A 12,148-nucleotide genomic window follows, 5' to 3' on the forward strand; every position below is an offset into this window, starting at 1 on the left:
CTAACCTTCTGCTGGCTGTAGATGTTGAACTATTCCTTTAAATAATCTTCAAGGAATTTGTCCTGATAGACATTTTGAAATTAAATACAATTTTGAAAATAAAAATGTGTTTAACTGTAGCAGTTTAAATGCCAACATGGAGGCTTTTACAGTCTCAATTTTCAGTTTGTTGTTGGGTTTGTCTGAGATCTCATGATGCTGACTGTTAAAGCTTTTATTACTTTACAGCCTAAACACATCATATTATGGCTTTTTATTGTGCCCACAGTGGAAAATTGATTTTGCATCCTATTGTTAAATGTACACCAGAAAGAAATGACCTGGCAAAGCCTGTCACCCACATAAAGGATCACACACTAGATAGTAACCCAAACACAGCGCAGAACATGACAAAAAACCTCAAACAAGATACAATACTTTAGATATAAAAAGTGGCCGAGGACATCTGCAGGGCATCAGTAAACCAGGAGTGTGGAAACACAGAGTGGAATCATAGTTCTTTTGTTTTCTTGCTTTGGGCAAGATTTCTTTTCCCTCATACTCACTCACTCACTCATTCATTCTCACACGCATGCTTGAACACAAGTCTACAATAAAGCGTCCATGATCAAAAACATAAGTGAATTCTGCTTGACAGTGAATTTTCGATTTACTTTCACAGCCATTGTTGGGCTATAAGCTCATCCAGGGGTGAGTGGCATCCCTGCAAAGAATAAAGGATGGTTATTAAAGAAAAAGACCAGAGAGGTGTTGCTGAAAGGAGGCGGGGTGCCCAACATGCCTGCCATCGCAAGGTCAGGAGCAATGCCCTCTGGCAGGAAGTGCTGTGAGGAATGGCAATGTCAGTCAGACACCTCCCTCACCCCCTTGGACCTGTCAATTTGCCGGCAATAATTAATCTCTCTCTGGTTAAATATAAAGATTGTAAATCACAGCATGATCCTGCACCATTAGGGGGCCTTCATCTGTCAGCTACAGACCAGGGCTAATGGCCCTTTGTAAGCAGAGCACTGGCTGAGGCAGCACACCAGCCACCTACTGGTCCTCCTCATCATTTGTTTCTCGTGGAGACATCCTGCCTCCAACCAGCAGAATGGGGGACCATCAAGCCGCAGGCATGAAGACAGCAGTTTTAGACCACCAAAATTATCATCCTCAAAACCCGTATCTTTACACCCACCCCTACTCTGTACCATGTGTAAGTGAGGCATACATTATAAAATGTTTAAATGATGGCTTTATTAATGGCTAATAAATCATTTTATCATGGTATACACTGTAGCTCAGTAATAAGACACTAATAAGAGGAACTTTTGGGGGTTGCCAGGTTGGTCTCTTTGGGAGGTGCATATCCATCTCCAGTATAACTTGTCTTGTTTTTTTTTTTATCAACCTCTCCAAATGGACTTCTTACATCTCACCTTCTGCAAAAGGACTGCAGAGCATCTGTAAAACAATCCATTTAATAACGACTTAAATTTAATAACGCACTAAAGAGTGCCACAGGAAGTCATTCCTGCCTGTGGCCATCAAACTCTTTAACTCCTCCCTCTAAGTGTTAGTCTATATGACCCTAAGTCATTAAACTGGACATTGATCATTAACATCTCTGCAATACTTGACATATTCTTGCAATATTCTGTTTTTAATACTGCTGTGCAATGTACTCTTTTCAGTTTAAAATTCCCTATTTATTGATATTTATTCATACTTCTATTACTGCTGTGCAATATCCTCCGTCTCATTATAATCTTAAGCTACACTTAACATGACAGTTCATGCACTATTACTTTATACCGTATTATTATCATCAACCGGTAAACCCACTTTGTACTTCACACTTATTTTAATTTTATACTTATACCTACTTGGTACTTAATTTATTTTCTGACCTGTATTATAGTGTGTTATATTTTTTGCTTCGACTCCTGTGTGCACTGACGTGATAGTGAGCTGCTGTAACAAAGGAGTTTCCCCTCGGGGATCAATAAAGTATTTCTGATTCTGATTCTGACATATTAGCAGAACAACTCCAAACTTGGTGGGTTATTATGGTGAAGAAACTCTTTATTAATGACTAAATACCATTTGTTTTTGCATTATGCATATTTATTGAGAAATGAAAACTCATGACTCCCTATTATCGAAATGTTTTTTTGCTTGCAACTCAAAATTGTCCTTATAAATAGCTTATTATATAAAACATTAATACATTCATTATTAACCAATAATAAAGTAATTAGTCACAACATATATAACATTCATAAAGTTAACCTTATTTATGTAAGCCTGAATTTCTGATGGGTAGCATTCTCCAGTCACTCTGGCTAATAAGCAGGCTACAGTTTCTCTAAGACTAATTCTTTAATTAATGCAAACACGGCAAGACAGAAAACACACCCAACCTCAGTTTCTCAAGCTTCACATCAGACTCTCGACTCTACTGTTGCACCTGTTACTGTTAAACTCTCAACTGTCCCTTGTAAAGCAACAGCAGGTAGGAACTCAAATTACTATGAGGCAAAGAAAAAAAGTCCACTTCAACAATAATATGCAGTCATGTCCTTTTGGACAGAAGTGTTTCATTCAATTTAAGTAATAATGAATATAAATCTCTCTCCTTGTCCTGTTGTTTGCTTGCTAGAGTACAGGGCTGCACAGCTAAGGTAAATAAAAAGACAAGAAAACAGTAGGACTAGCCTTTTTGGCTGCTAAAAGAATTATTTTGTTAAATTGGAAGATTCATAAGTTAAAATGTTTCTCAACAAAAACATGGTTACTTGATTTTTTAAAATCTCATTGGTATGGAACAAATAGCGGATATGATCAGCGATATTAAATACAATTCTGGAATTAATTGGGATCAAGTTTGGAAATGCATTTCAGTATTGCGTATCTGCAATTAATACAGAGAAGCACTGAACAGCCCTATGTTGAAACCTTGGTTCCCCATACACAGGTCAAGTACACACTATGATAATGAAATGAATAATTAATTGTGAGGCACTGTACTGTATACCCCCCTCCTATGTTATGTGTTGTTGTATAATGCATCATTGTACCATGCTGTACTTTTTGTTGTTGTTTGTTTATTTGTTTGATTCCTTTTTTGTATGTCTCTCTATAAAGTGTAAAAATAAACAATTATATTAATATCATTGTATGTGAATTATCCCACCTAAAAATATACCATCTCCAACTGAAACCACCTACAGAACATTATTATTGACTGACAAACATGAGCACAGGAAAGCGTGTGCACACTCATACGTGCATTCATGTCTGCATATACAGTAAGCAGATGCACAAACATGTTTGACTCACTTATTTTATGCGACAGTTCATCTGCATACATTTGAATGGCAGGAAACACAAGCGAGCATCTATGCCCTCGCTCTTGACTTTAGAAGATAAAGCAGATGCTCCGACTCCACATAGTTTGATGACTATCACACACTGAGGTTTGCAGAATTAGCTGAATGACCTGTGATTGGTTGTGGCATTAAATTAGAATACTTCAAGCTTTTACACAGGCTGTTCATGGTCAGCATTTATGGATAATGAGTGCTTTCAATGACCATAGTAATGTGCGTGAGTGTGTGTCCTTCACATTTACACACCTAAATGTGCGTTGTATCTTCCTCCCTGAACATCCTTGCTATTCTGCAAAGTCCAACAGCGGTCAGATTCAATGACAGCGAGCATACAGTTTAGCCTTTAATTACTTGTACACAACCATGCGACCCATTTCACAGTGATCATTATATTACTGCACTATATTCTGCTTTCTGCAGAGCACCTTTTTTTTAAAACTTCCCTCACATCCCTTTGGACTCAGCATTACATCAACCATAATAAAGTTGTTTGTTTGTGTACTTGTAGGGGGTAAACTCCGCGATAGTCTTTGAACGAGCTGTTAGCACTATGCACTGTTGTGCTTGTTAAATGCTTTGTTGGAAGTTTGACACTCAGCTTCTCAGGCTGCACTCAACGCTGACGATGGTATCCTTAAGTCATGAGGCTGTTTCATGCTGGGCCCCCGTGGGTGAGGGAGGGATGACAGGATAGCAGAAGAGGCAAACAACAAATGTGGGAACACACACACACACACACACACACCTTTAAAGTGTATGAGAGCTCCCTGATGCCAGTGCTGCCATACTGCATGACTAATGCAGCCCGCGAGTCACTGTTTCTCCTCGCCGAGTCCCCAAGAGCTGAATTAATTGGCTGTCATCATGGCTCTCACTCTCGCACACACACACACACACACACACACACACATGGAATGATCAAGATATAAATAAACCGAATCAACATGGCATTTAAGTGACAGGCAACCATAAACACTTTGTGCAACATTCAATGGTGGACTCTTACTTTGGGGTTCCCATATGGACCACCTCCCTGAAATGCACATAACCACAAACATTAAATGTTAGTGAAGCTAGATAGGTCATGTTTAAAGGAATAGTTTGAATAGTTTTTTTGGGAAATACGCTTGTTCACTGTTGTGATACGTGTCAAGCAGGGTAGGAGGAGAAACCAGGGATTGGACCCAAACACAGACACTGAGGCTGAGCAGGTGGAGTTCAATAAATCTTAATGGTAAAGAAAAACTTACACAGGTTACAGGCACGCAGTGGTCAAAACTAGGGAATAAGTCCAACAAGGCTAAACAAATCCAACAGGGAGCAGGCAAAATTCAAAGTCCAGAATCTAGACACGGTCCAAGGGAGACAAATAAAAAATCCAACAGAACTCACAGGAAAGAAATGCTGGGACACTTGACACAAGGACAATGATGATCTGACACCGAACAAAGGAAGCACACAGACTTAAATACAGGTGAGGAGAGACAACAAGACACAGGTGAAACTAATCAGGGCAAGGCAAACAATCAAAACTGGTGGGAAAAGCAAACAAAGACAGGAAACAAAACTACAAGACACATGGAGGGGAGGAGAAATACAAAATAAAACAGAAAACATTGATAGAAAAAACATGAAACTAACGAAAACCAAAACTAAGAAGCAGAGCAGGACATGACATTCACTTTCTTAGCGAGAGTTAGATGAGACAATCAATACTGCTCTCATGTCTGTGTGTGACCCTATCTTCTAAGTTTATTTTACATTTATATACTACTAATGTGTTTAGTTACCATAAAAGGTTTAGGCAACAGATGCACTTTGGTTAATGTTAGGGAAAGATCTTGGTTTTGGTTCAATGTTAATAAGGTAAACATGTCATGTCTTGTGCTTTTGACTTTTTCAAGTCACTTTTGACTTTTTCAATATTCATCAAGACCTAACCAGGTGCTTTGGAGGGCAGAGCTCCATGTTCAGAGAGGAGACATTCTACACTCAGCTGACACTCTGGAAAAGATACATGTTCTAAGTGTTAACATTCACTGGCGGAGAGCCATGGTTGCGAGGGGGCCGCAACCATGGCTAGCGGTTTTTGAAAAGTACAAAAAATGAACAACAATGCAATAAAATTAGAGATGAGATGAGATGAGAACGTCAACAACCACTGCACTGCCTAGCAACGTAGTGTTGTGTGTGCGCACTATGCAGCGTGTAAAAACTGTTCAGGCTCTATTGTGTGTTTGTGGGGTGTAGCTGCTGTCGAGTTCATATTGTCGATACATCTCTGTTGTCTGCCTTGGTGATGCTTTATTCTGCAGTTAAAGTGTGGCTATTTTTTTAATAATGCTCTTTACAACAACTCCCAAAATGTTGAACTATTCCTTTTCCTTTTCTGCATGTGTACACTCCAAGAGATGTCACAATCACATCATTTTAACATTAGATACATTTTACCCATAGAGGGAATGCAGTCTAGATAGATATAGATGATAAGATAAACTTTTGTCTCTTTTGTATATAGCACAATGAACAGACAACCTTTTAAAGACCTATTCCAATTGTTATGCACTTAAAAGACAAAGAGCTCTGTCTCCCTTCCTATTTGCCTGTGTTTTGAACCATAAACAACATTTGTGTTTCTCAACAGTTTGCTCAGACTGAAAAAATACTGGAGTGTCATTTCGACCCTCTGACTTTGCATAATACTGTCTGAGTAGTCATGCAGTATAATATCCTGTCTGTCTGAAAGTGATTCTTTTTAAAGGATTTCACTTTTGTTCTGAGCACTGATCATCAGTTTAATATGGGAGCAGCAGAAAATCTCATCAAACAGCAACAGTGACATGTTGTGATCTGTACATTATTTCAGACGGAGAGGTCTACCTTTTAATGACCTCAGACATGTTTTACTCACGTGTGTAAGTGCAGGTTTGTGTGGAGGAGGGTTTTGTCCTGCCTTTCTCTTTGTCCTCAGAACTTTGCCTTTCTGTAAGACTCCAGATGTTGTCGTCTGCTCATTTGGGATGAGACTAAGCAGTCAGGTGTGAGAGAGACCCTCAACAACAGGATCTGAACGAAAATATAGCTCTGCCATGTGTTGTTACAAGCTTATGCATTGACAGCGTTTTTAGCGAGAGGCAACAATTATCAGCAAAGTTGTGACTAGGCTTTGTACCATCAGTGCTGCTCCTTTGCTGCCTGATGAGGCTGCAGAAGCTCAAGTGAGACTTACATTTTGGTACTTGCTCCCATAAAAACATTCAAAACAATAAAACACAAACTGAGGTTGTCATGTAGTTATCAGCAGCTGTAAATGAATTAAAAAGTGTTTGGATTCAAGGTAATATCCTGTCAAGAAAATCCACAAATCCAAAATTTCATGGCAATCCATCCAATAGTTGAGATATTTCAGTCTGAACAAAAGTGGTGGACCATCCAATTGACTGACTGACCAACAATGACATCCTGGAGCTACTTCGCTAGCATAGCTAAAAACTTTGGTTTAGGGTGCAGGCATTTATTTCAAATGTTAGCGGACAAAACACAGAGTTTGTCACACAAATACAAATTATGTGTTCATGCTTTACTTACATACTATTTAAGTAACAGCTCAGACAGGTAGCAGTACTTGGCATGGTTCTTCATAGGGAAAGAGTTTAGCCACTTTACAGCATATTCTACAGAAGTAATTTCAGTTCCAGTCTTGTTCACCTCTCGTTTCAGATGCATTTATAGTACCAGGCAACATTTATACTGCTTCAGACGGCACCAAGGACTCTGGTGCCTTGCTCAAGGACCTTTCAGCCATCATGACAGGGTGAGTGTACTGTAGCAACAGATGTGACTCCAGCTAACCTCCAGTAACAAGCTGGCAGCTGGAGCACACCCAGCTCTCGAGTGGCAGGGATCAAACTGACAACACTGGTAATTGGGTGGCCTCTTTACCTATTGGCCAACTCGCCACCTCTCCAGAGTCCAAATGTACTAATCCACTTATTCTTCATCGTGATCATGGAAGCGGTTGACACCACTTGACAAAAATCTAATCATAAAACATAATCTTGTTGTCCTGGTAGGTGACAAATGTAAATCCTTCTAATGTGTCTTACAAACAAAGAAAATCATCAGTCTCTTCTCTATTGTTCTGACCTAGCAGAAGATTCAAGGTGCTGTGCGGATGAGGATGATGTATCACTATGTCTTTTAGTTGTGAGAGGCAGAGAAATATTATCACATTAACACTTGATTTCCATTTCCCATGAATAATTTCTTTTCTGTTCCATTTTCAGGAACATATTTCATCCTTCAGCACAACTGAAGAAAACTACGTAATTCCAGTGATGCTGCTTACCACAAAATTATGATTTACTGTTGAAATGAAACATGAAACATGTCTGGAATATGCCCTCTGGAAATTACCAACAGTCCACTGTAATCACACAGCCTGACAAGCAGCTATTTCTATTCTATTATCAGCCACAACACAAACAATGACAACGGTTCAAAGTGTCTGCTGAACATCCTTTAATATTTGTTTATTTTTTCGCCATATGTGGTGTGACAACCCTGCCATGTGAAAATCATTGTAGTTGTTATTCACAGGGTGTTACGATATTTGACAACAGAGTCCAAGAAATTAATTCCAGCAAAACAGGCTATGGGTGGGTGATAATAGCACCTTTCTATTGACAGGGCTTTCACAGAGATAAAAACTTAATGGGCTTCATAATTGATAGTGATGACTCCTCTCCCCTCTGCTTAGCCTTTGTTGCGGCAAAACAAAATGAAAGGTTGACATTTCTCAGATTACTTCCGATTGATCTTGCCCATCCTACTGCAAGCAGCAAATGAGAAAGGCTAACTAGCTTTGCCTTTGAACCTATGGACAAGCATGGCCATTCAGCAAAGACCGAGCTGCCAAGAAAACATCTCATTACAGGTGTGTGTCTTGCTACATAGCATACCAGACATAGGTACTGTTTGGCTTGTTATTGTCACAAAAAAAGTTATGAAAAACAAATGGCTTGTTTCAGTTTAATGTATTGCTCCCTGAAGGCAGTAACTACTCTTCTGTTACCCTGGCAAAATTGGCAATGAAGGGGTAGTCCAGCTATTTTGTATTGCACTTCCATAAAATTGGGGAACTTGTGAGAGACAAAAACAATGGTCAAAATCAATGCAGCAAAGGCCAAAATATCCCGACTTTAAAGTTATAATCATTAATATTTACATGAAATCAAATTGTATGTTCTGCATTTTTTCTGCAATAGCCATTCAACATATTTATATTCTGTAATTATCGCTCTATATGTTATTCATCATAGCATTCATATATATATTCATATGTCATTCCCAGGCCGTATTCAAATTACTTGCCTTTAGGGATTCAGAGGAAATGATGCATGTATCTAATCCAACGTTACTGCTTTATTTTCTCTCATTGATATATTCTCTGTACATCCACTGTCCACCTCGTCGTGGCTCCCGATTACGTGGGTTACATATGAATTATAGTGCATTACTTTTCGTAGGTATAAAGGTAAATGAGAACAGCCTGAAATGCAATGTATTTGTAACCAAGATTAGCGCTGACAGCAATCATTCATCAAAAATGAGTCTACAAAACAAGACATGGTCGTATTTGACAATTGTTTACATATATTTTATTATGTAGTACATAATAAATAAGTACAATCAGTGGAATGGCCCTTTAAAATTCCACCGCCCATGAATGGCCAGAAAACCCAAGTAGCCTTAAAAGGGAACTCTGCCAATTTTACACATCAAAGTCTGTTTACAAGTCATGGGGAGTACAGTTGTATAAAGCCTTTTGTGGTTCCAAAGGGAGCTGTGTGAAATCTGATAAATTGCCTTGTCAGAGCACTACAAGTTTGAAAATTAAAAAATCTGGGGGTGGGGAGTTAGCAAGAAGTGGGTCTGTAGCCTGCTCCTCATCTCTACTTGAGGCTAGTGGCTCAAGGCTAAATTAGTTGCCACTAGCATAACACACCTGAATCTCCAACCAAACTGTCAGTGGTCAAGTTGCATTGTGGGTAATGGTAGTTTTGACAAGGAAGAATAATGTGTAGAATAAAAAAAACAATATATCTGGTTCTGTTGCATCAACTTTGACCTTTTTGAGTCCAACAATGTAATAGGAGTGCAATGCTAAATAGGTGGAGTGCTCTTTTAATATTTTTCTCATCCTTTATATATACACATAGTGGTCACTACAGTGGACAGCTTTTCAAAAGCCGTTTTCTTGTATGTGCATGGATTTTGATGGTATAGTCGTGGCACATTAGCCACGACAATGGACACTAGTGTGTCATCCCATACACTGGCCAGCAGTTGTAAGTGCAACAAATATTTCTCAAAACCAAGATGGCTGGATGGCCAGAAATGCTGAGCAGCTCAGGAATATCTTGCCAATCCTTCTATAGTAGGAGACCCTTCCAGGTAAATACAATTTGATAACCTCAAGTAACAACTAAGGAGTAATAAAATTGTTAAATAGTATTGATTTTATATTGAGAGGAAAAATTACGATTAAACGATTACGAAAAAAATACATGTTTAAAAAAATTAAGTTACATTTTTTTTTCATGCCTAAGAAGTAATAAAAACACTTAGGGAAAAAATCCTGACTGAGGTTGTCATAATTCATGCATGAAATGTTTAATAATTTCCCCCATACACTCAAAAATTGGAAATACTTCCCCTCTTTTCATGTGTGGAAAATGATGAAAACACGTGTGAAATACAGTTTTAAAATAATTAAAACATATGTGGCAAGCATTGCGGTGTGTAATCACACAAGTGCTCTTTGGTGAGGGGATGAAACATTCTCTGTTAACCAAGAGACGTGAGCCAAGGGAAGAATCTTGCCAAGACACAGCGACAAGATTAAATAGCCTCTATTAAATGGCTCATTCACAGAAAGAAGAACAATATAACATCTAACCATCATGTTTGAGATGCTGGCCTTCATCCAGCCAAAGAACTAGGCCACAAGACTACCTTGTTTGGTAAATTCAACTTTGGTCTGAATGTAGTGGCTTTTTAAAATTGGTAACTGCAGTATTATTGCTGACATCAACATAGTCATTTATTACAGCTTGTTGCTAGATATAGAATCAGGCAGCCCTTTGATTTGCTTTTTTCTGCTCACTTGTCATTTGAAAACTTAATTCTCTGTGTGGCTGTCCAAGTTTTAACAACATGAATGTGCCCACTAGCCTTCTAAACAGTGGTGGACCATCCTGTTATATACCCCCAAAGTGTATTAAAATGCCAAGCAAGGAAATCATAATGAGTTTTTGAATCACAGTTGCTGACCAAAAGTGGGAGCCTGCAACTGCAATTTCCATATTCATTTTCAGAGACTCAGAGAAATGCCTTCTCTGCTATACGCTAATATGCAGTGTGTCTTTTTCTGTGTGTGCATCTAAGATATTGTTTTACAGTAATTAGACTTCATGCTTGAGCGATTCCTTGTTTTAATTAAATGAAACTCAAACTGAACAAGTGTGCCAAAAGTGTATTTTCAAAGGAAGAGGGGTCCTGCAGAAATAAAATAGGAAGGTATTGATTTGTCTGGAAGTGTTGGAGACAACTCTCCTGGCTATCCATCTGAGGTGGCTTTTGACCTAAACAATGACAAGGTGAGAACCTGCACTACAGACAACAAGCACCAAGCAGTGAGCAGCGAGTAATGAGCTGCATCTTGGCTGTCTTTGTGTTCCTTGTTTTTTCCACTCACACTCCTGTTTCCCTCTTGTCTCTTTAGATGCTACTCTTAACAAAATGACTCTCATATGAAAATAGCACGCCATTCTTTTGTTCCTCCAATAAAAGATGCAACAGCTGCTTCTCAGGGAGTGAATTCTAAATGAGGCTTGGCATTGCCCTCCGCTGTCAGATCCCCACAATGACCTCTACTTCTCCTGCTTCCTACCTCCCCCTTCCCTCTGTCATCCTCCACCTCTCTCCTCTGTCTCCCTCTACTCCTTAAGACGAGCCCCTCGCGGTGGGAGTGTTGACAGGGCTTTCTCACTCGGATGCAACCAGAGGGAAGCTGATGTGTCCCGGGCCGCGCAGAAGCATCACGGCATGTGATGGCACCTCAGCCTCTGCTCTTAACAGCATCCACAGGAGAGCCTGATGTGGAAAGAAAATAAAAAAGAGCAAGGAGGCTCCTCAAAAGAATTCCTGAACAATTATTGCTGCAGTGTTGATGAGGTGTGATGTGTTTGTGTCACAGCACTGGGGTTAAGACTAAGGTCCTTAGTGTGCAGGTTGTCCCACTTCTGATTGCGGCTGTCAGTCCTGATTGCCACAGATCAGCAGCTGGTGACACCAGGGGACATGACAGAGCCCAAATCCCAACCATGCAACAACCTGAACCTTGCAGCCAGGGCAATTCAGAGGCAATTCTCATGCCGAATGAATGATTCATCTTCTGTAAAAACTTGCGATTGTCAGAGGAAGATGGAAAATTGTGTTTGCGAGGTTTATCAGCATGTGGGCAACAGGAGGATATAATTATTGAATGACTGCATCATATATTTCTGAACATACAATGTGAAACAGGGAGATATGGAGCGAGGGAGGAGAAGCAGCGGAGTAGAACAGTGAAGATGTGACAGAATCAGGGGATGTGTGAAAAGGGAGGAAACCAGGCTGTGGGAAGATATTTAGGCCACACTGGGTTTTTTTAATCGCTTGCACAATATGCAGCGTGTCTGCTACCTCAGATGTCCAGCTGCTGCTGTTCT

Source organism: Siniperca chuatsi, linkage group LG8 (genome assembly GCF_020085105.1).
Source record: "Siniperca chuatsi isolate FFG_IHB_CAS linkage group LG8, ASM2008510v1, whole genome shotgun sequence".
Lineage (NCBI taxonomy): Eukaryota > Metazoa > Chordata > Actinopteri > Centrarchiformes > Sinipercidae > Siniperca > Siniperca chuatsi.